The following is a 25,104-nucleotide window of genomic DNA, read 5'->3' on the forward strand; positions in this document are numbered from 1 at the left end:
GCAGAGTACATCATGAGAAACGCTGGACTGGAAGAAACACAAGCTGGAATCAAGACTGCCAGGAGAAATATCAATAACCTCAGATATGCACATGACACCACCCTTATGGCAGAAAGTGAAGAGGAACTCAAAAGCCTCTTGATGAAAGTGAAAGTGGAGAGTGAAAAAGTTGGCTTAAAGCTCATCATTCAGAAAATGAAGATCATGGCATCCGGTCCCATCGCTTCATGGGAAATAGATGGGGAAACAGTGGAAACAGTGTCAGACTTTATTTTGGGGGGCTCCAAAATCACTGCAGATGGTGACTGCAGCCATGAACTTAAAAGACGCTTACTCCTTGGAAGGAAAATTATGACCAACCTAGATAGCATATTCAAAAGCAGAGACATTAGTTTGCCAACAAAGGTTCGTCTAGTCAAGGCTATGGTTTTTCCTGTGGTCATGTATGGATGTGAGAGTTGGACTGTGAAGAAAGCTGAGCGCTGAAGAATTGATGCTTTTGAACTGTGGTGTTGGAGAAGACTCTTGAGAGTCTCTTGGACTTCAAGGAGATCCAACCAGTCCTTTCTGAAGGAGATCAGCCCTGGGATTTCTTTGGAAGGAATGAAGCTAAAGCTGAAACTCCAATACTTTGGCCACCTCATGCGAAGAGTTGACTCATTGGAAAAGACTCTGATGCTGGGAGGGATTGGGGGCAGGAGGAGAAGGGGACGACAGAGGATGAGATGGCTGGATGGCATCACTGACTCGATGGATGTGAGTCTGAGTGAACTCCGGGAGTTGGTGATGGACAGGGAGGCCTGGCGTGCTGGGATTCATGGGGTCGCAAAGAGTTGGACATGACTGAGCGACTGAACTGAACTGAACTGAATTCTTTCATATGCCTAGAATATAAAAAAATTATACTGAGATTTATATGGCACCTTTTACACACCATGTGATCTCCTTGATTCTTAGTGTAACTGTTAGAACCATAACAAAGTACTCTGCTTCTTTTTGGCATCTCAAAATTTTGAGATTTACACTTTTTTGTGTGTTCCAAATTTATATTTTAGTTGTATATTGAAAATACTAAGGGCTAAATTTTAAACGATAGCATGAATAGTCTGTATTTTAATGGTTCTCATAATTTATCATGCATCAGAAATCACCTGGAGGCCTGGATAGATCACAAATTGTGGGCTACTTTCCAGAGTTTTTGATTCAGGAAGTTTGAGACAGGGCTTGAGAATTTGCATCCCAAACATATTCTTAGGCGTCCCTGCTGCTGCTGGTTTGAGGACCATATCTGGAGAATATATACCAGCTCCCCAGAGACATATGAAGCTTCTGCCTTCTCTGTTTCTCTTTTGTATTCATTTCTATTTTTCAGGAAAAATGTTTGGTCCTTTGTTCAACAGGAATCATCCTGCTATCAGAAGGAAATCACAGTGTCATACCCACATTAATATCCAGAACTCCGGGTCCCACTTTTCCTTGTTTTCTTGTGTATCTACACAGCCATTGTGGTGGGGAATTTGCTAAGTCACTTCAGTCGTGTCTGACTCTGTGCAACCCCGTAGACGGCAGCCTACCAGGCTCCCCCATCCCTGGGATTCTCCAGGCAAGAACACTGGAGTGGGTTGCCATTTCCTTCTCTAGTGCATGAAAGTGAAAAGGGAAAGTGAAGTCGCTCAGTCATGTCCCACTCTTAGCAACCCCATGGACTGCAGCCTACCAGGCTCCTCCGTCCATGGGATTTTCCAGGCAGGAGTACTGGAGTGGGGTGCCATTGCCTTCTCCAGTGGTGGGGAATTTAGGCATGATCATAATCATCAAGGTCAATTCAAAACTCCACACGATCATGTACTTTTTCCTTAGTCACTTGTCCTTTGTCGATTTCTGTTTTTCTACTGTCAGTCAGTCAGTCAGTTCAGTTGCTCAGTCGTGTCCGACTCTTTGTGACCCCATGAATCGCAGCACACCAGGCCTCCCTGTGCATCACCAACTCCCGGAGTTCACCCAGACTCACATCCATCGAGTCAGTGATGCCATCCAGCCATCTCATCCTCTGTCGTCCCCTTCTCCTCCTGCCCCCAATCCCTCCCAGCATCAGAGTCTTTTCCAATGAGTCAACTCTTCGCATGAGGTGGCCCAAGTATTGGAGTTTCAGCTTTAGCATCATTCCTTCCAAAGAAATCCCAGGGCTGATCTCCTTCAGAATGGACTGGTTGGATCACACCCAAGCTGTTGGAGAATTTGATTGTAGAGGACAGAACCATCTCTTTCTCTGATTGCATTGCACAATTTTGTTTCGCTTGCCTATTGATGTAGTGGAAACTTTCATGTTAGCAGCAATGGCCTATGACCGCGTTGTGGCAGTCTGTAACCCCTTGCTCTATCTACCACTGCGATGTCTCCGAAGCGCTGTGCTCTCTTGATGGCTGGCTCTTACTTCTGGGGTGTAGTGTGCTCCACGACACACATATTTTCTTCTTGCATTACCCTATTGCAAGTCTAGCACCATAAATAATTTTATCTGTGACCACTCTGTAATTGTTTCTGTCTCCTGCTCAGATCCCTATATCAGTCAGATGTTATGTTCTGTTTTCATCATGTTCAATGAGGCGAGCAGCCTGGTGATTATTCTGGTGTCCTATATATTGATTTTTATCACTGTTATGGGGATGCCTTCTGCAAGTGGGCACTGGAAAACCTTCTCCACCTGTGCTTCCCACCTGACAGCCATCAGCATCTTCCATGGAACCATCCTTCTCCTTTACTGCATTCCTAACCCCAAAACTTCTTGGCTCACAGTCAAAGTGACTTCTGTGTTTTACACAGTAGTGATTCCTATGCTGAACCCCTTGATCTACAGCTTGAGGAACAAAGAAGTAAAAAATACATTTACAAGATTAGTTTTCACAAAACCGCTTTGTCACTCCACATAATATTTTTAATTTCATTATTTTATTTCTGAAAAAAAAAATTGATGTCCTATGCTACAGATTGTTCAGTTCTTGTGGTGTAAGTGATGATTCAAATCTTTTGATAAATATAAAGCTTTAAGTTAATATATCTATGGCAGGATAGCATTTCATTGATGATTATTGATTTTTGCATACATCAGTGTTTAGTAAAACAGCTGTAAACCATATGTAAACCAAAAATTTTTTTAATGACTGCTTTTTGTAGTATTTATAAATTATTTTTGAGTGAATTCAATTGTATTAAAAGTTTTTGGATATATGATGAAATAAGCTATTTTTTTCTGCTTTGGACAGTTGGCATGTACCTCATAAGAAAAATGATTAAGGAGAAAGTTCAAGCTTCCTACAAAGAAGGCATAAACTGTTTATGATGTCCTCTTCAAAACACAAGTCTGGGAAAATTAAAGACAGGAGGGCAACACGGACTCCAAGAAGTAATCAATCAAACACACAGTAACAATAAAATATGAGTGACCAATCAACAACACAATTACTCCAGTCATACAATGACCAAGTATTGTCTTAGACTAAAGTGTTTAGGCACGCATGACAGCAATCTGCCCTTCACTATATCACAGTTTGCTCATACTCATGTCCATCAAGTCAGTGAAGCTATCTGACTATCTCATCCTCTCTTGCCCACTTCTCTGCCTGCTCTCAACCCTTCCCAGCATCAGGGTCTTTTCCAGTGAGTCAACTCTTCTCAACTGGTGGCCAAAATGTTGGAGCTTCAGCTTCAGCCTCAGTCCTTCCAATGAGAATTCAGGGCTGATCTCCTGTAGGATTGACCTGGTTTGATCTCCTTGCTGTTCAACAGACTCTCAAGAGTTTTCTCCAGCACCACAATCTGAAAGCAACAATTCAGCACTTAGCCTTTTTTATGGTCCAACACTCACATCTATATATGATTATTGGAAAAACCATAACTTAGACTATATGGACCTTTGTCAACAAAGTGACGCCTCTGCTTTTTAATACACTGTCTGCTGCTAAGTCACTTCAGTCATATCTGACTCTGCGTGACCTCATAGGCGGCAGCCCACTGGGCTCCCCTGTCCCTGGGATTCTCCAGGCAAGAACACTGGAGTGGGTTGCTATTTCCTTCTCCAATGCATGAAAGTGAAAAGTGAAGATGAAGTCTCTCAGTCGTGTCCAACTCCTAGTGACCCCATGGACTGTAGCCTACCAGGATCCTCTATCCATGGGATTTCCAGGCAAGAGTACTGGAATGGGTTGCCATTGTCTTCTCTGAATACACTGTCTAGGATTGTCATAGCTTTCTTTCCAAGGAATCATAGATGAATGAATCATAGATATAAACATAAAAATGAAAACTGAAAAATATTTAGCATAAAACAGAAAAAATCTTTCAAAAGTTAGGATGATAATTCTTTGAATGAACATAAAAAGGATGGATCTTTAAAAAACAATAAAAGGAGCTTCATTGCCATTAAAAATGTTTGGTAAAAGTTTCTTAAGCATAAAGGACACCATTAATAAGGTGAAAATACAAGCCATAGATTGTGAGTAAGTATTTGCAAAACTTATATTTGATAAATGATTTCAGTGTAAAACATACAGAGGAAATCTTTATACTCAATACGAGAAAAAAGCCTACTTAAAGTTTTGATGAACTTTCTGAGCACACATTTGACAAAACAGAACACACAAATAAACACATGAAAAAATACTAAGTATAGCGAGTCATCAATGACATTCTTATTAAAATTAAAACTTAAACCACAAGGAGAAACTACTGTACTCCCTTTAGAATAGCTAAAATGAATAAGAGTTTCAAATACTGGTGAAAATGTGGAGCAAGTTAAATGCTTATGCATTTCAGATAAGGGTTAAATAACTTTGAAAATAGTTTAGCAGTATCTTATGAAGTTAGACAAGCACTTCCCAGACTATTATGCTACAGAAACTGTGATAGCAGTTTAAGCCTCGAAGTTGGTGGCAATTTGTTGTGCAGCCTGGAAAAGTAATATCCAACAAGGTTGCTAGCTCTGGGTGACGAGGGTGTAGATACTGGCTCCAAAGCTAGTCCAGGGTACAGAGGTGTCAGCAGTGGGGGGAAGATGCACTGTGGAACTCAAGCCTATCTCAGTGAGAGAATAACCATGCAGACTTGTGGGATTTTAGATCAAGACCATACTATGTACAATAATTCTGTGCCTAGTGGGAAACAGCCTCTGGTGTTATGCCTTCCTGGTAGAGTCTGGCAAGTGTTAGTCAGGTTGTCAGGAGCCTAGGGAAAGTATTTGTTCCTGCTGTTTAGTCGCTAAATTGTGTCCAAATCTTTTGCATATCCATGGACTGCGGCCCACCAGGCTCCTCTGTCCAACAGATTTCCCAGGCAAGAATACTGGGGTGGGTGGCCATTTCCTTCACCAAGTGCTATTCCCGACTCCAGGCAGGGATAGAACCTACGTCTCCTGCACTGCAGCTGATTTTTTTTTTTTTTTTTTTTACCACCAAGCCATCAGGCAAGCCAGTGGTCTAACTGTATGATATTTCACTGTAGTAGAACCAGTAGATGGACAGTCAGAGGTTTTAGAGACTTAAGTTTCCAAAATGCATTTGCCATTTTTAACAGACTGTATTATTTAATTGTATAAGCTAGGAAGTGTGGATTGCTTATATTTAGAAGAAAGCACAATTTAGTTTCAGTAAAGAACATCACTGTTTCTGAAGACAATAATATTTATTTAGGTTAAGCAACAAAACCAGAGACCAAGTTATATTGCTATACATCTCAAAACACATGCACTTCATACACAAAATGGGAAAGAAAAATCACACAGTAAATATATATAATAGCAGTTAATATCTCTGAACAGTTGCATTTTAGCTTATTTATCATTCATTTTGGGTTTTACTGTAGTCACCAAGTTGTCTTATTAAGTTCATGTATTTTTTTATAATTATTTTTAAAAGAAATTCATGAAATAGACTATTTGAGGTGCCATTTCCAGTGATTCAGAAAAAAAAATACCTTCTTGCAAGTTGCCACATAAAAAAAGCATTCAAGCTAATTTCTTGATATGTGATACAAAAATAAATAGCTCAAGAAATATTCTCTGGGGTCTAAATCCCTGAGGTTATGGGAGCATACATAAGCCCTACATTTTGTTCATAGGAATCAGATTCAGCTTCCAAATCTCTCTCTCTCTGTTTCTTCCTTTCTCTGAGTTTTTCTGGATATTAAGAAAGAAGTATATTCCAGTCACATTGAATTTTTGTGGGCTCCTGCTATATTGATTAACTCCTTAATGTTTTACATGATGTTTGAATTCTGAGTGGGAACTGCCCTGGAGACAATTAATAGTAGAAATGGGATCTTGGGGTGAGTTGGTTTCAGGCAGGATGATCTATCTTGTCTCTTTTCTCTCCTTTGGGGAACTCTGAGATCCTGAAACCTCTAAAGCAGTGGACCCTCTTTGTCAGTCTTTGTGTGATAATGTCTCCTGAGTCCATTTTCCTGAGGGCTGAGCTTTGATATCCTCCCCCTTCACTGGGGTATCATCCTCATTTTTGCTCTGATATCCACACTGTACTTAGCAGAGTAGCCACAATGAAATTTTTAAAAAGAATATTATAATGCCTGGTAGTTCCTCAACACCTCAAAATTGAGTCAAAAGAAGATAAGAATAATATGCATAAAATAATAATAAATACCATAATATACAATTCCATTTTTCTGACAGTAATGTCTTCAGGTATGTCAAGGGTGTGGAAAATATGGCTGAAGTGAAAAGGAAAAGTGTCCTCATGATAGTAATTTTCATGAAATGTTTTATGTCTTGTTCAAGTGCTGCATCAGTATGTAAGAAAAAGAGGAACTTATAGGCATTATATTCTGAGAATACTGACATGAGCAGAGAAGGTTGAAAACTGGAGAATATAGTTAGGATAAGGGTTTAGGTAAAACTGAGCAGAGAAATTTAGATTCGATAAATTAGTTAGTAGGGAGAAATTAAAGTTTTTAAGAGTCATAAAATGTCATAACAACCACAGTAATCAAGAAGAGAAGAAATTTATTTTCTCACAGTGCAGGTTAGTAGCATCACAGGGAAGTTGGCTAAGCCTAGGTGACCGTGAGATTAAAAAGGGATGATTAATAAGAGTCAGATAATAATGAGAAAACACAGGGGAAACAGAGACAATTTACTAAAGGATAGTGATTGATGAATTAGCATGAACAGGGCCAAGAGGAAATTCAGGAAAAGAGTTGAGCTACTCTTTGACATCACAAATCATTCCTGCAGTTTTGCTGCTGCAAACTTTGAACCTTGATCTATTTCTTAGATTGTTTAAAATAATACGTTTAAAAATAATACCAATTATTCAGAGTATTGAGAATTAAAATGGATGAGGGTGGGAAAACCTATATATTTTGAACTGCATAACTGTAAGACTGTGCAAATTATATTAATGCCATTTCTTAACTTAATACTTATATACCTATAAAATATCATGTCATTATTACTGATAAAGAAGTTGAGGCTCATAAAATCTGAGTGATTCACCAAAGATCATACAGTAAATGCCAAAGCTTGGAACTGAAGTTAAATTTATGTTTCCAACTCCTTGTTTCTTTCATTGTGCCAGTCTGTCTGTCACTAACTCTTTTCCACTTCCCACCCGTTCCCTTTTATGCATATAGGAAATACATTTTTTGAGTGTCAAAAGTACTATAAAGCTATTCAAGAAATAATGAATTTTTTCTCCCTTCACATGGTCAGACAAAACTAAAATTGCATCTGTGTTTATGAGGTTCAAACAAATAGTCCCTTTATTAATGAATATTTCAGATGTGTGCTTGTTATTGGTTAACTTATTTAAAAATCTTTGCCAAATAAGTATACTTCTGTTGTTATAAACTGCTTACCAGTACAAGATGCTTTTGCTTTCTCAAAATAATGTGCACAAATAATGATTGTATGACTCAAAGCAAGATTATCACCTGTAGTTTTAATCAAACTCAATATTCCTGTCACCAGAAGTTTTGAGGGTGATAATGTAATCACTTGTGTTTATTACCGTATTCTCTGATTTTCTTGAGAAACAGTGTAGAATGTGAAAGAGTTGAGCAAAATATATTTTAAGTTACTCTGTAATTCAGATATTCTATAACCATTTAAATGTATAATATTCCTAATAAATGTATTAGATTAAAAATATTGATAGCAAGTTAAGAGATATTGATCAAAGAATTTAAAAGACTATATTGAGAGCATCAGTGGCAGTGTGTGAGACAAATGATAGTCAAATAGGAAAGAAAACAAGTGAGGGTACTGCAAATTGTAATACAACTTCATTGCTTTACCAGGTCGCTGCACTGAACACAAAGCCAATAATTTTAGCATCAAACTGGAAGCATTGGAAAACTTGAAGATAGAGCTTTAATTCCTTCAATGTTCATTTATGTTTTCTAAAATGTGAAAATTCTTGTGGTAACTCATGACCTCTGCCTTTTTGATGATCTTCAGTTTGAATATAATGATAGAAGTACTACGACCTCTAAAAATGTTACTCCTCCTGCTTTTTAAAATAAATTTGAGTGCTATGTTTTCATTTATTGTTATGTTACTCCCACTATACAGCACAGACCTTCAGAATGGTGGAACTATGAAAAACATGTTTTTCTGCAACACTATAGAAAACATTTCTAACTCTACACGAAATTCAATTTCTGTCACTCATGATCAACTTCAAACCTAAGTCATCACCAGCAGGCTGTGTTAATTCAAACAAGTGTCTTAACTCATATATGCTACCATTTCCTTTTGTAAAATATGAGACTAATTGTTTTGAAATTCATAAGTCTTATTTAGTGGTCAAAACTAATGTACCAATATTTTAATACAATGTCTGCTGCACGATAAATGTGATATCCATGCAGTGTCATCATTATCACTGTTATCATTTTATTATCACTGTCTCAGATTTTCTCCAACAACAATTTTGTGGTTTGCTGAAGGAAATCGGAGTGCAGGAGCCACGTTCACCCTCTTGGGCTTCTCAGAATATCCCGACCTCCAGGTTCCCTTGTTCCTGGCTTTCCTCACTGTTTATGCAGTCACCATGGTGGGGAACCTGGGCATGATCACCATCATCAGGATCGGTGCCAAACTCCACACCCCCGTGTACTTTCTTCTCAGTCACTTGTCCTTTGTTGATTTCTGCTATTCCACCACAGTTACACCCAAACTCTTGCAGAATTTGGTGTGGAAGACAGAACCGTCTCGTTCACGGGATGCATCACGCAATTCTTCTCAGCTTGTATGTTTGCATTGGCAGAGGCATTCGTGCTGGCAGTGATGGCCTATGACCGATTTGTGGCCGTTTGTAAGCCTCTACTCTACACAGTGGTCATGTCCCCAAAGCTCTGTGCATCGTTAGTGGCCACTCTCTGCACGTGGGATGTAGTCTCCTCCCTGACACTCACCTGTTTCCTCCTGGCATTATCCTTCTGTGGGTCTAACATCATAAATAATTCCCTCTGTGAGCACTCTGTCACTGTCTCCATCTCCTGCTCTGACCCCTTCATCAGCCAATGCTCTGTTTTGCCATTGCCGTATTCAATGCGGTGAGCAGCCTGGCAATTGTCCTCACTACTTATATGTCCATTCTTGTCACTATCATAAAAAAGCCCTCTGCTGGGGGCGCCAAATAGCCTTCTCTACTTGTGCCTCCCATCTGACCACCATCGCCACGTTCCATGGGACTGTCCTGTTCCTTTATTGTGTACCCAGCTCCAAAAACTCATGGCTCAAAGTCAAAGTAGGTTCTGTATTTTATACAGTGGTGAGTCCCATGCTGAACCCTCTGATCTATAGCCTCAGGAACAAAGATGTGAAAGAGGGTGTCAGGAAATTAATGAATCACTGAATACAATTTGGTTGAAGATCTGTATGTCCAAAAGAAATTTGATCATTACATAGTGTTGATTAAATCTTCTTGTAGAGATGAAGACTCAAATTATGTAGTCAACTCACTAGATCATAAATTTAGAGCCATGAATTGGCTATTTGATTTCTTGGTTTTTGTTCAGTTCAGTGTCAAATAAAATAGCTGTATATCATGTGTAAAATGATGTGTGTTGTGGGTGTATGAAAAGTAAAACTGTGAGTTGTTCAGTCATGTCTGACTCTTTGCCACCCCACGGACTGTAGCCTGCCAGGTTCTTCTGTCCGTGGAAGTCTCAAGGAAAGAATGATGGAGTGGGTAGCCATTGCCTTCTCCAGGGGATCTTCCTGACCCAGGGTTTGAAGCTGGGTTTCCTGCATTTCAAGGAAATTCTTCAACTTCTGATCCAACATGGAAGAGCTGTGGATGAATAGTGTCTCCCAAATATCCATGTCGCCCAGAACTCAGAATGTCACCTTATTTGGAAATAAGATCTTTGCAGATATAATTAAGGTAAGAGTCAAGATGAGCATAAAGTGAACCCAAAATCCAATGAGAGTGTCCTTATAAGAGACAGAAAAAGATACACAGAGACACACAAGGAAGGAGGGTATGTGACTTCCGCTTCTCTCTCTTTCCTCCTAAACCACACACAATTCTTTAAAAAAAAAAAAAAAACTAATTATTAGTATTGTTGGTACATCACTGCTTCCTGGCTGTTTGTAAACCTGTGCTTTACACAGCTGTTGTGCCCCAGAAGCTGTGTTCCATCTTTCTGGCTGGTGCTACAGCTGAGCACAGACTGTTTCTTACACTCATCCTTTCAGTTGTATTGCCTACTGCTACCCTTTTGGATCTTGTTTTACTTTAGCCAATTCAATGAACTAAGAAAGTTCATAGTCATCATTTCCTAGCTTTCCCTTCTGTCACTATTTCAAAAATAGTTTCTACCTGTGGGCATCACAGAGTCCTGTCTACCTATCCCTTCCACACATCATCATCCTTTCTCTCTATAGCACATGCGTGCTGTGTGCTAAGTCACTTCACTCTGTTGACTCTTTGGACCCTGGACTGTAGCCCACCAGGCTCCTCAGCCCATGGGATTCTCCAGACAAGAATACTGGAGTTGGTTGCCATGCCTTCCTCCAGAGGATCTTCCAGACGCTGGGACTGAGCCAGAATTGCTTATGTCTCCTGCAGGTACCTTTTCACTAGTGCCACCTAGGAAGCCCTCTGTAGTATAGATAGATGGATAGATAGTGAAGTCGCTCAGTCATGTCCGGCTCTTTGCGACCCCATGGACAGTAGCCAACCAGGCCTCTCCGTCCATGGGATTTTCCAGACAAGAATACTGGAGTGGGTTGCCATTTCCTTCTCCAGGGGATCTTCCCGACCCAAGGATCGAACCCAGGTCTCCCACATTGTAGGCGGACGCTTTACCATCTCAGCCACCAGGGACGTCCTCTATAGTATGCTCAGTTCCAAATGCTCATAAGTGATTGTTCAAGTAGAGTCTGTTTTAAACCATGCCAATCCTCACACTGAACTCAGTGACATACAGTATACATACTGACCCAGGGATCGAACCCAGATCTTCCACATTGAGGGCAGACGCTTTACCGTAGGAGCTACCGGAGAGGCCCCTATTAAATCATGTATGTGCCTATTCAAATACCACCTTCCAAGAAAATTCTTTTCTGAAAATCTAATATAATGAGACAATCACTCTTTATCCCATTAACAATATATTTTTTTGCTTAGAAACAGATGATACATTAACTACATGCAATAATTTATTTGTCTCATTTCCTTCTCTCTCTATACACTCCAAGGGAGTAGAAATTTCTGGTATTATTATTGTATCTTATATCTCTAATGCCTAGAAAATTACCTAGAAAACACATTTGGTCTTCAATGAATACTTGCTGGATGAATAAAAGATGAAAAGAAATGAAAATTTCTGACTAAATTCATAATATTTAGTACTGCGCTCACCTAGGGAGCTTCCCTGGTGGCTCAGATGGTAAAGAATCCCCCTGCAATGCAGGAGACCCAGGTTCAATCCCTAGGTCAGGAAGATGCCCTGGAGAAGGAATGGCAATCCCCTCCAGTATTTTTCTCTGGAGAATCCCATGGACAGAGCAGCTGGGCTACAGTCTATGGGGTCACAAAGAGATGGACATGACTAGGTGACTAACTCTTCACCTGGGTAAGACTTTAGATGATGTCTCCTTAATGAATATAGTTGTCACATGAGATTTAAAAAGCTAAGATCCCACAAGACAAACAGAGCAGCCAAAAAAAAAAAGATGAGGTAGTTCTAAATATACTCAAAAGATATTTCAAAAATAAGCATTTATAAATTAATTAAAACCAATAAAATTCGAAGATCACATTAAAAAAATCAATAATTTGATTAGTGGTAATTTGAGAGTGTATGAACTTCATATTGTATGATGCTCTTTCTCTGAAAATTTTACCATCCCTGATATGTGTCAATTATTATATTTGTGTTTGTGCACTGGAAATTTTCTAATTCTATCATTCTCTAAACTTGTATTGTAGGCCTTGTGCTGTGGGAAGGACAATTGCTGCCCCTCCTATATCATTAAAGGTTTTATTTTGAATTTCAAAAAAATAAAAAAAAAAAAAAAATAAAAAGCTAAAATACCATAAATAATACACTCAAAGACATATGAGTGCTTCTATTGCCAAGTACTGTATCTTGGAATATATTTCTTTGCCTAATTTTAAGTCTTTAGCTGTAGCTATATATTCTATAAACATTTGACTCTTTTGCAGTTTTCAGAACCACAGAAATGACACTTCCATTAACAAAAGGGTCTCTCACAAATAGTCCTTGAATATAGTTTATTAACACTGGGTCATATTCAATTTAGAGATCTTGCCCTTTCTAAGCTAATACAGGTTTCAGAAAATCTGAAGAGTTTATTCAAAATTCTCCAAGCCAGGCTTCAAAATACGTGAACTGTGAAATCCCAGACATTCAAACTGGTTTTAGAAAAGGCACATGAACCAGAGGTCAAATTGCCAACATCCGCTGGATCATCGAAAAAGCAAGAGAGTTTCAGAAAAACATCTATTTCTGCTTTATTGACTATGCCAAAGCCTTTGACTGTGTGGGTCACAATAAACTGTGGAAAAGTCTGAAGGAGATGGGAATACCAGACCAGCTGACCTGCTTCTTGAGAAATCTGTATGCAGGTCAGGAAGCAACAGTTAGAACTGGACATGGAAAAACAGACTGGTTCCAAATAGGAAAGGGAGTACGTCAATGTTGTATATTGTCACCCTGCTTATTTAACTTATATGCAGGGTACATCATGAGAAACGCTGGGCTGGAAGAAGCACAAGCTGGAATCAAGATTGCCGGGAGAAATATCAATAACCTCAGATATGCAGATGACACCACCCTTATGGCAGAAAGTGAAGAGGAACTAAAGAGCCTCTTGATGAAAGTGAAAGAGGAGAGTGAAAAAGTTGGCTTAAAGCTCAAAGTTCTCCTTTTTTAGTTCCTTGGGGTATAAAAGGTCTAGCCTTTTTTTTTTTAATGTAAGCATTTTTTCACTACAAACTTTTCTCTTAAAGCTGTGTTTGTTGTAATTTGTTATTGTCCTCTAATTTTGGGCATGATATTTTTCTATTTCCATTTGTCTCAGGATATTTTTTAATTCTTTTTTGATTTCTTCTCTGAACTACTGGTTGTTCAGGGATATGTTTAATCTCCATACATTTGCAAATTTTAAAACTTATTTCTTTAACTGATTTCCAGTTTTATACTGTCATGGTTGGGAAAGTGTTTGATATGGTTTAAATTTTCTGTGACATTCTTGAATGAAGGTCTTACTGTCTGTCAGAGTCCGATGATCTGGAGACATGTCGACCCTTAAAGTATTAGTCACTCAGTCATGTCAGACTCTTTGTGACCTCATGGACTATAACCCACCAGGAACCTATGTCCATGGAATTCTCCAGGCAAGAATACTGAAGTGGGTAGCCATTTCCTTCTCCAAGGGATCTTTCTGACCCAGAGATCAAACCCAGGTCTCCCATATTCCAGGCAGATTCTTTACCATATCCTTAGGATAGTCACAAAAGCTGAGGTGTATCTTTGTGTACAAGTTCCTTCCAGGGAGATATTGGTAAATTGAGGTGGGAGACCCTCAGACAATAGAATAAGTCAATTTTTAATTTTATAATTCCATTTATAGGACTTAAAATATTCTTGCCTTTAGTTCACATCCACTAGATTTCATAATAACAGCCAGTATGTAGATCAAATGACTCTTTAGATGCTCTGATACAGGGCAGTCAAAAAGAGAGAGATTACTTAACCAGATTACACATTTATATTCTCTAAATTAGCAACAATCCACCAACACTCCATTTTTCTTGGACAATATATCTCAAAAAATGATTTCTACCATGTTTCTACTCATAAATAACACTTCTAAAATATTGTGTGTAAATTGAGAAAACATACCAGAGGTGAAAACCCCTGAAGTCTTTTATTTAAAAAAAAAAAATCTTCATAAATTCTTCCCAGTATGATTCTGTGTAAGAGGTCAGTTTCTCACAAATCCCCCCTGTGGGAGCCAGAGAATCTTCTTGGGCTTTAATTTCATTGTGAAATGTTTTTGCACATAGACACTCTACAATGATAGCTAGAAAATCTAATAGTGGTTTTCTAACTTTTGCAACTGTAATAAATAAGTACATGAATTTTACATGCTTCTTCAAATATATCTGTAGTTTAGACATGCTGATTCAGTGCTTTAGCATCAGATTCTAGAGCAGACCCACAAAATAGATACATATTAAGAATGTATACAGATGAATGCTCTTTACTTCTAGTGTGATGTGTATCTTCTTTATAGATAAACACCCTAGTATTCACAGCCATTTTATATTCTTTCTTAAAATTTACTACATATATGTATTTAAGGCACATACCATATCTTCAGTTAAATTTTATTTTGTTAATTATTGATGTCTAAGAAATACTCAAAAATGTTATCTACTCTTTTTATTCCTTCCTCTTTCTTTGCTTCATTCTCTCTCTCTCTTTCTCCATTTGTGTCCCAAACATTAGGTAAGTGCTTTGGATAATACAGACAGAATGCAGAATCCTTGAGCAAAGGCTGTTCACAATCTCATACTGTAGGCCATGATTTCACAAACAGGACAATATCAAATAGAACGATTAAAGGAAATGGTTCTCTGTGAACTATAAAAAGGAACATTTAATCAGAGCTAAGAAGAGGAGGAGTTGATAGCTAATTATTAAAGAAAACTAAGCAATTTACCAAGGCACTTTAAATTGCTTTCAGTTTTGGATTTCTTAATTCTAAAAAGCTGTGTGTATATGTGCGTCTGTGTGTTCAGTCATATCCAACTCTTTGTGACCCCAGGGACCACAGCCTGCTAGGCTCCTCTGTACATGGAACTTTCCAAGCAAGAATATTGGAGCAAGTTGCCATTTCCTACTCCAGGGGCTCTACCTGCCCCAAGGATTGAATCTGAGATCCTGCATCTCTTGCATTGGCAGGCAGATTGTTTACCACTGAGCCACTGGGAATCCCCTGGAAAGGTATACAGCTGCTCAACTCAAGACCTCTGTAAGTGTCAAATTATCTTCCTAGAATCATTTCCTTCCCAAATTTATTTTTGGATCTGACAGTTAATATCTCCATTCAAGAAAACCTTTCTTTTGCACACTATGTTTTGACATTTGTTCCTAGATTTTTAACCCTGTTTTTTTAATTAATGAAAGTCTTAAACTTTATTATGAATTGTATGTGTGGTTAGTTAATAAATGTTTCTTTATTCATCTAGATTATAAGGTACATTTTTATACAAACTAATGGGTTTTTCAAGAAATGTAAAACACTTAGAGGCAGACAAAGAATAATTAAATAGTTGATAAATATTAATATACTTGAAATAATAATATTTGAATGAATGGATACACACAAAAAATATGATAGAATTCGAAGAGCCAGGAAGTTTTGCACAGAGAAAATTTCATAGATAAGGTCAAGACATATAATGAAGCATGACAAGTTTTGAAAACTGCAACAATTCCCTATGGCTGAACTTTAGTATAGCTACTCATTTATTAAATAACTTGATAAAATTATATTTCTCATGTGTCATATAATTTTGCGAAAGTAATTATTATATGTGTGTGCATACGTGTGATATAAATCTTTGAAGCCACCTTTTATTTTTAGTTTTCCTAGGGCATTTTTCACATCCTTGTTCCATAGGCTATAAATCAGAGGATTTGACATGGGAATCGTAAGGGTGTAAAACAATGAGGTCATTTTGTCTTGATCTAAAGGGTAGAGTGAACTTGGCCTAAAGTACATAAAAAGCATAGCTCCCTGGAAAATTGCCACAGCAGTTAGGTGGGAGGTGCAGGTGGAGAAAGCTTTGAACCTCCCCTCAGCAAAATGGATCTTTGAGACTGCAAGGATGATATAACAATAAGAGACAAGAACTCCTGAAAAACTCCTCCAATTCAATAACTCCAAAAACAATAAATCCTGTCAATCCATTGACCTGTGTATCAGAGCAGGAAAGAAGGTAGAGTGGAGTTAAGTCACAGAAGAAGTGGTTAATCTCACTTGACCCACAAAAACATAAGTGGAATGCTAATGTCGTGTGTATCAGAGCATCTGCCAAATGGTGCCATTTCCCACCAGGTAAACCCCAGCCACGAGCAGGGAACACGCCCCGCTGAACATGCTGACCGCATAGAGCAAGGGGCTGCTCACGGCCTTGTACCGGTCATAGGCCATCACTGCCAGCAGGAGACACTCAGAGTCTGCCAAGATACAGAAGACCAAGAATTGCAGAGCACAGCCACAGAAAGAGATTGACTTGTTCTTGGCAAATAGGTCCACCAGCATCTTGGGGCCAGTGGCTGTGGAATAGCAGAGGTCACAGAAGGAGAGGTGGCTGAGGAAAAAGTACATGGGTGTGTGCAGCTGGGGGTCCATCCTAGTCAGGGTTATTATTCCAAGATTTTCCAGAAGACTGATGGGATAAACAAGGAGAAACACAGTAAATAGGGTCACTTTGTTCTCAGTGTTCTCAGTAATTCCCAAGAAAATGAATTCATTCACAGAGGAACAATTGTCTCTGTCCAATCTTCTTTGTTCTTGTCTATACTCTTAGAAAAATATTTTAAAAAAATAAATAACAAAGATACATGGGTAGGTAACACTTCTGCACATCTGCAAAATATCATAGGACAGAACACATTTCTTTCCATAATTGTGTTTTTGTATTCAGAAAAGCATCCAGTCATGTGCCCACTCTTTAAAGAGGCAAAGCTATCTATTGGGGCTTCTCTGTTGGTTCAGACAATAAAGAATCTGCCTGCAACATGGGAGACCCAGGTTTGATCCCAAAGTCAGGAAGATCCCTTGGAGAAGGGAATGGCTACTCACTCCAGTATTTTTGCCTGAAGAATTCCATGGACAGAGGACGATGGTGGGCTACAGTTCTTGGGGGCCACAGAGAGTCCAACATGACTGAGTGACTAACACTTCTTCAGCTATAACAAAAATCGCCTAAAATAGACTGCTGAGAAACTGAACCAAATCTATTATGTCATTTATGTTACTTCCTACAAGGTCATGTTGGAGTCTGACTTTTTTTTATCTCAATGGATATATTTGAATTAATTTAGACTGGTTCCAAATAGGAAAAGGAGTACGTCAAGGCTGTATATTGTCACCCTGCTTATTTAACTTATATGCAGAGTACATCATGAGAAACGCTGGGCTGGAAGAAGCACAAGCTGGAATCAAAATTGCTGGGAGAAATATCAATAACCTCAGATATGCAGTTGCCTGGAGAATCCCATGGATGGAGAAGCCTGGTAGGCTGCAGTCCATGGGGTCGCACAGAGTCAGACACGACTGAAGCGACTTGGCAGCAGATATGCAGATGACACCACCCTTATGGCAGAAAGTGAAGAGGAACTCAAAAGCCTCTTGATGAAAGTGAAAGTGGAGAGTGAAAAAGTTGGCTTAAAGCTCAACATTCAGAAAATGAAGAGCATGGCATCTGGTCCCATCACTTCATGGGAAATAGATGGGGAAACAGTGGAAACAGTGTCAGACTTTATTTTCTGGGGCTCCAAAATCACTGCAGATGGTGACTGCAGCCATGAAATTAAAAGATGCTTACTCCTTGGAAGGAAAGTTATGACCAACCTAGATAGCATATTCAAAAGCAGAGACATTACTTTGCCAACAAAGGTCCATCTAGTCAAGGCTATGGTTTTTCCAGTGGTCATGTATGGATGTGAGAGTTGGACTCTGAAGAAAGCTGAGCACCGAAGAATTGATGCTTTTGAACTGTTGTTGGAGTGGTGTTGGAGAAGACTCTTGAGAGTCCCTTGGACTGCAAGGAGATCCAACCAGTCCATTCTGAAGGAGATCAGCCCTGCAATTTCTTTGGAGGGAATGATGCTGAAGCTGAAACTCCAGTACTTTGGCCACCTCATTCGAAGAGCTAACTCATTGGAAAAGACTCTGATGCTGGGAGGGATTGAGGGCAAGAGGAGAAGGGGACAACAGAGGATGACATGGCTGGATGGCATCACCGACTCGATGGACATGAGTCTGAGTGAACTCTGGGAGTTGGTGATGGACAGGGAAGCTTGGTGTGCTGCGATTCATGGGATCGCAGAGTCGGACATGACTGAGCGACTGAAACTGAACTGAACTGACCTCTCTTTTCCTCTTCAAAATAATATGAACAAGACTCTAATGTATTAGAGATGCTGAGCTGTAGACAGGGCTAAGGATTCTCTCCACTTCAAAGTATTTACATGGAAACAAAATGGGATTACAGCTTTAATGTTTCTCACTACATGATTGGCTTAAGAATATTTGTATTAATTCCTGAAATAATGACCCTGTCACTGACTAATAATAATGATCACTATTTTGTTACTGGTTTTATGTTGTGTTTAATAGTTAGTGAGACATCTAAGTATTTTCAACCTTTATTCCTAGTAATTTATTATTGATCTGTCACAATACTCATTACCCCTTTGCAGAGATAGTTGTCAAAAATCAAGTCACTTGATGAGTGAAAGAAAAGATCTAAAAGGAATTGAAAAGAATAGAACACATTTGCATCTGTTTGGATTTTAAATGGGCTCTAATATTATAAAATGGAAATGAGACAAGAGACAATAAATTCTTCTGAGATAGATGCACACCCTCTCTCGTGGGCACTGCAGTGAACACTGGGGTACACATATCCTTTCAAACTACAGCTTTCTCTGAATATATGCCCTGGATTGGGATGGTTGGGTCATGTGCTAGCTCCATTTTTAAGTTTTTAAGAGACCTTCATACTGTTCTCCATAGTGGTTGTACCAATTTACATTCCCACAATAGTGTAGGAGGTTTTTCTATTCTCCACACCCTCTCCTGACCTGCCTCTTGACAAATTTGTATGCAGGTCAGGAAGCAACTGGACATGGAACAACAGACTGGTTCCAAATAGGAAGGAGTCTATTTACAAATAAAAGGAGTACGTCAAGGCTGTTTATTGTCACCCTGCTTATTTAACGTATATGCGGAGTACATCATGCGAAATGCTGGGATGGATGAAGCACAGGCTGGAATCAAGATTGCCAGGAAAAATAATATAACCTTATGGCAGAAAGTGAAGAAGAGCTAAAAAGCCTTTGGTGAAAGTGAAAGAGGAGAGTGAAAAAGTTGGCTTAAAGATCAACATTCAGGAAACAAAGATCATGGCATCCGATCCCATCACTTCATGGCAAATAGATGGAAAAACAGTGGAAACAGTGGCTGACTTTATTTTTTTAGGCTTCAAAATCACTGCAGATGGTGACTACAGCCATGAAATTAAAAGACGCTTACTCCTTGGAAGAAAACTTATGACCAACCTAGACAACATATTAAAAAGCAGAGACATTACTTTGCCGACAAAGGTCCATCTAGTCAAGGCTATTTCCAGTAGTCCTGTATGGATGTGAGATTTGGACTAGAAAGAAAGCTGGGCACCGAAGAATTGATGCTTTTGAACTGTGGTGTTGGAGAAGACTCTTGAGAGTCCCTTGGACTGCAAGGAGATCCAACCAGTCCATCCTAAATGAGATCAGTCCTGAATATTCATTGGAAGGACTGATGCTGAAGCTGAAACTCCAACACTTTGGCCACCTGATGTGAAGAGCTGACTCATTTGAAAAGACCCTCATGCCTGGGAAAGATTGACAGCAGGAGGAGAAGGAGATGACAGAGGATGAGATGGTTGGATGGCATCAGTGACTCAATGGACATGAGTTTGAGTAAGCTCTGGGAGTTGGTGATGGACAGGGAGGTCGGGTGTGCTGCAGTCCATGGGGTCACAAAGAGTTGGACACGACTGAGTGAACTGAAATGAAGTGACACCCTCTCCAGCATTTATTGTTTGTAGGCTTTTTGATTACGGCCATTTTAACCAGTGTGAGATAATATCTCTTTGTGGTTTTAATTTGTGTTTCTTTAATGATTCACGTGTTGATAATCTTTTCATGTGCCTCTTGACCACCTGTATGTTTTGTTTGGAGAAATGTCTATTCAGATCTTCTGTGCATGTTTTTGTTTGGATTTTTTTTTTTTTTTTTTTTTTGTATACTGAGCTGCATTAGCTGTTTGTAAATTTTGAAATTAATCCCTAGTTGCTCACATGGTTTACAAATATTGTCTCCCATTCTATGGCTTGTCCTTTCACTGTGTTTATGGTATCCTTTGCTGTGCAGAAGTTTTTGTTGTTGTTTTAGTTTAAATAGGTCCATTTGTTTATTTTTGTTTTTATTTCTGTTGCCTTAGGAAGTGGATACAAAAAAATATATTGCTGCGATGAATGTCAAAGACTGTTATGCCTATGTTTTCCTCTAAGAGTTTTGTAATACCTCATCTTATATTTATGTCTTTAATCCATTTTGCACTTATTTTTGTGTACAGTGTTAGAGAATATTCCAATTTCATTCATTTACTCTGGCTGTACAATTTTCCCAGCACCACTTATTGAAGAGACTGCCTTTTCTCTTTTGATAGTCTTGCCTCTGCTGGATTTATAGTCCTCAATTTTTATTTCAGAGTGATTTTGAGGCTTCTTAGGAATTACCTGACTGTGTAGTTAATTCATGCTTGCTATTAGCTCTAGCTTATAGTTATTAATATAGAAAATGCAGTATGTATCATAGAATATAAAGGACCTAAATGCTCAAAGTTCTCTCAGTAAATATACAATAAATCTTAGTGTAATTGAAATAATATTTGAATGAAAGAATTAATCATAATATTTGACAAAATTGAAAAATTCTGGAAGTATTTGGCAAAAAGGAAGTGCTATATATTAGTTGTTATACACAATGAAAGCTGTGTTTTGGAACGGTAGTATTTTTAAAGATTATACTGTATTAAAAATAGTTATTCATTCCTTTAAAGTATTTGAAACAATTTCATTTCCCTTGGATCATGAATATCATTTTACAAAAACAACAGACATATGTATGTGTGTCTCTATGTTTATAGTACACCCTTTAAAACCACCTTTCATTTCCCAGTTTTTCAGGGCCTGTTTCACATCTTTGTCCTGTAGGCTATATAACAGAGGATTTAACATGGGAATCACAAGGGTGTAGAACAATTAGGTCATTTTGTCTTGATGTGGAGAGTAGGAAGTATTTGGCCTGAAATACAAGAAAAGTACAGTTCCCTAGAAAATTGTTACACATTTAAATGAGAGGTGCGGGTGGAGAAAGCTTTGAACTTCCCCTCAGAACAGTGGATCTTCAAGATTGATAGGATGATATAATAAGAGAAGAGGACTCCTGAAATGGTACTCTGTTCAATAAAACCAAAAATAGTGAATAACACCAATTCATTTACCTGTATATCAGAGCGGGAGAGGAGGAAAAGTGGAAGTAAATCACAGAAGAAATGGTTAATCTCATTTGACCCACAGAAACATAAGCGAAATGATAATGCCGTGTGTATCAGAGCATCTGCCATTCCCACCGGGTAAACCCCAACCAAGAGCAGGGAGCACACCCGCCGGACATGCTGACCACATAGAGCAAGGGGCTGCTGACGGCCTTGTACTGGTCGTAGGCCATGACTGCCAGCAGGAGACACTCAGAGTCAGCAAAGATACAGAAGACCAAGAATTGCAGAGCACAGCCATAGAAGGGGATTGATTTGTTCTTGGCAAATAGGTCCAAGAGCATCTCAGGGTGAATTGCAGTGGAACAGCAGAGGACACAGAGGAGAGGTGACCAGGGGAAAAGTACACGGATGTGTGCAGCTGGGGATCCATCTTAATCAGGAATATCATCCCAAGATTTGCCAAGTGGCCAATGAGATAAACAATTAGAACCATGGTAAGTATGGTTGCTTTGTCCTCAGTGTTATCAGTAATTCCCAAGAAAATGAATCCAGTCATGGAGGAGCAATTCCCTCCATCAATTTTTCTTTGTTCTTGTCTAAGCTTTCAGAAAATGATCAAGAAAAGGACACATGGATGTGTAACACTTCTGCACATCTGCAGTATATCATAAGATAGAACACAATTCTATCTGCAATTGTCTTTATAGTCAGAAAATTATACATTCATGCATGCACTCTTTAAAAAGGCATAACTGTTATTATTCAATAAAAACATATACCTGGTATAGAACGTTGGGAAACTGAACCAAATCTAAATGTAATTTGTGAGGCATGTTACTTTCTACAAGCTTGTCTCTGAGCCTTCCTTTCTTTACTTCAGAGAATACATTTGATGAATTTACCTGTCTTCTCCTCTTCAAAATAATGTGGTTGAGACTCTAGTGTTAGAGATACCTGGCTGTAAGCTTCAGGACTAAGCATTTTCTGTGAATATTCCTGTGGATACAAACCAAGATAACAATTTTAATATTTCTCAAAATCATGATTGTTTTAAGAGTATCTGTATCAGTTCCAGAAATAATGAGCATATCATGGATTGATCATAATGAAATAATTATGTTTCTGGTTTTGGTTTATGTTATGTTCAGTACTTGGTGAGACATTAAGCAAGTATTAATGAGCAGTTCTCTAGATGTGTATTTTTGTTTTGTCATAATATTAATTACCTTTTTGTGGGAATTGTCTGGTGCCAAAGAGTCTCTTTACTCATTGAAGGGAAACATTTCTACAAACTTATTTAACACATATATTTTTATCTCTTGAGCTACCCTGTAGCTCAGATGGTAAGGAATCAGCCTGCAATACAGGAGACCCTGGTTTGATTCCTGTGCCAGGAAGATCCCTGGAGAATGGGTAGCCTACCCACTCCAATATTCTTGCACTTCCCTGGTGGCTCAGATGGTAGAGAATCTACCTGCAATGTGGGAGACCTGGGTTCAATCCCCGGGTTGGGAAGATCCCCTGGAGAAAAGAACAGCTACCCACTCCAGTGAAATATAAAAAAGACTTTTTCTTTATAAAATGGGAATGAGATGAGTGATAGTAAATGCTGTGGGCTTCCCTCGTAGCTCAGCTGGTAAAGAATCTGCCTGCAATGAGGGAGGCCTGGGTTTGATCCTTGGGTTGGGAATGAGCTCTTGGAGAAGGAAATAGCTACCCACTCCAGTATTCTAGCCTGGAGAATTCCATGGACTATATAGTCCATGGGGTCACAAAGAGTCAGACACGGCTGAGAGATTTTCACTTTCTTTTTTTTTTTTTTCTGTCTTTAATTTTATTTTATTTTTAAACTTTACATAATTGTATTAGTTTTGCCAAATATCAAAATGAATCCGCCACAGGTATACATGTGTTCCCCATCCTGAACCCTCCTCCTTCCTCCCTCCCCATACCATCCCTCTGGGTCGTCCCAGTGCACTAGCCCCAAGCATCCAGTATCGTGTATCGAACCTGGACTGGCAACTCGTTTCTTACATGATATTTTACATGTTTCAATGTCATTCTCCCAAATCTTCCCACCCTCTCCCTCTCCCACAGAGTCCATAAGACTATTCTATACATCAGTGTCTCTTTTGCTGTCTCGTACACCGGGTTATTGTTACCATCTTTCTAAATTCCATATATATGCGTTAGTATACTGTATTTATGTTTTTCCTTCTGGCTTACTTCACTCTGTATAATAGGCTCCAGTTTCATCCACCTCATTAGGAGACTTTCACTTTCAATTGTTTCTGAAATATATAGGCTTATCTCCATTGTGTTTCCTTGCATTTATATGTGTGTCACATGTTTGCACATTTGTGTGTCTTGCATAATATGTGAAGATTGGAATATGAGTGACGTGCATATTTTTTAGACCTAAAGAATATGATATATTGTTCACATGAAGTTCAGTTTTTCACAGGTTGTTATTTGTAAGGTACTTTTGAAATAAAACAGCAAGAACCTTCAAACTAATATTTATACTTAGTGGTTGTTGTTTTGAGACCCCCTGGACTGTAGCCCACCAGGCTCCTCTGTCCATGGGATCCTGTATGGGTCGATACAATCTGACCATGGTCAACATGAAGAATAACACAATTCAGCCCAGTTATTTAACCTGTGCCATTTTGAGATAGTGTTTATATAGCAAGCAAAAACTGAAGCAGTATGAACAGAATATAAGCAGAGGGGAAAAAAATGTTTTGTTGATTATTAATTATTCCTGTTACATAATTTTATGAAATCATTTTTAATGTTTTGCATTATTATGTAATGCTATGTATTATTATGTAATATAGATAGATGCTAGATTTATAGATGAAAGGAAGAAAATATTTGTAAAACATTTTTGCAACAAAGAATTTGTAGCTAGACTTACAAAAATGTTTATAAATAATAAAAACACAACCCAATTAAAAATAGGGACATGATTTGAACAGATACCTCACCAACAGATATATAAATGGCAATTAAATAATGATATAATAAATAATAATGATGAAAATAATAACAAACAGCAAAAATATAAGTTATAGAAATGTATTTTGAAATCATACATGTCCTTTTATGTCCAGGCTTCAAGTGACTGTTCTCTGTGGTGCTTCTGAATGTCATGTCAGTTGACCGGCCATTGAAGACACAGGTTATATGCTCAGTAGTTCATTGTGTTTCTGAGATACCAGAGAAGGATGTTCCATACTTTCAGTAATACTTTCACACATAAAAATAAA

The 25,104-nt window shown here is 38.5% G+C and overlaps 3 pseudogenes; 2 read left to right on the forward strand and 1 right to left on the reverse strand.

Annotated features, from left to right (window-relative positions):
• Nucleotides 1–1,801: 1,801 nt before the first annotated feature.
• On the forward strand, nucleotides 1,802–2,930 carry LOC113878832 (annotated as a pseudogene).
• Nucleotides 2,931–5,050: 2,120 nt separating this feature from the next.
• On the forward strand, nucleotides 5,051–9,866 carry LOC113878833 (annotated as a pseudogene).
• Nucleotides 9,867–16,576: 6,710 nt separating this feature from the next.
• Nucleotides 16,577–22,665, reverse strand: LOC113878834 (annotated as a pseudogene).
• Nucleotides 22,666–25,104: the final 2,439 nt, after the last annotated feature.

This window comes from Bos indicus x Bos taurus, chromosome 20, assembly GCF_003369695.1.
Source record: "Bos indicus x Bos taurus breed Angus x Brahman F1 hybrid chromosome 20, Bos_hybrid_MaternalHap_v2.0, whole genome shotgun sequence".
In the NCBI taxonomy this organism is placed as follows: domain Eukaryota; kingdom Metazoa; phylum Chordata; class Mammalia; order Artiodactyla; family Bovidae; genus Bos; species Bos indicus x Bos taurus.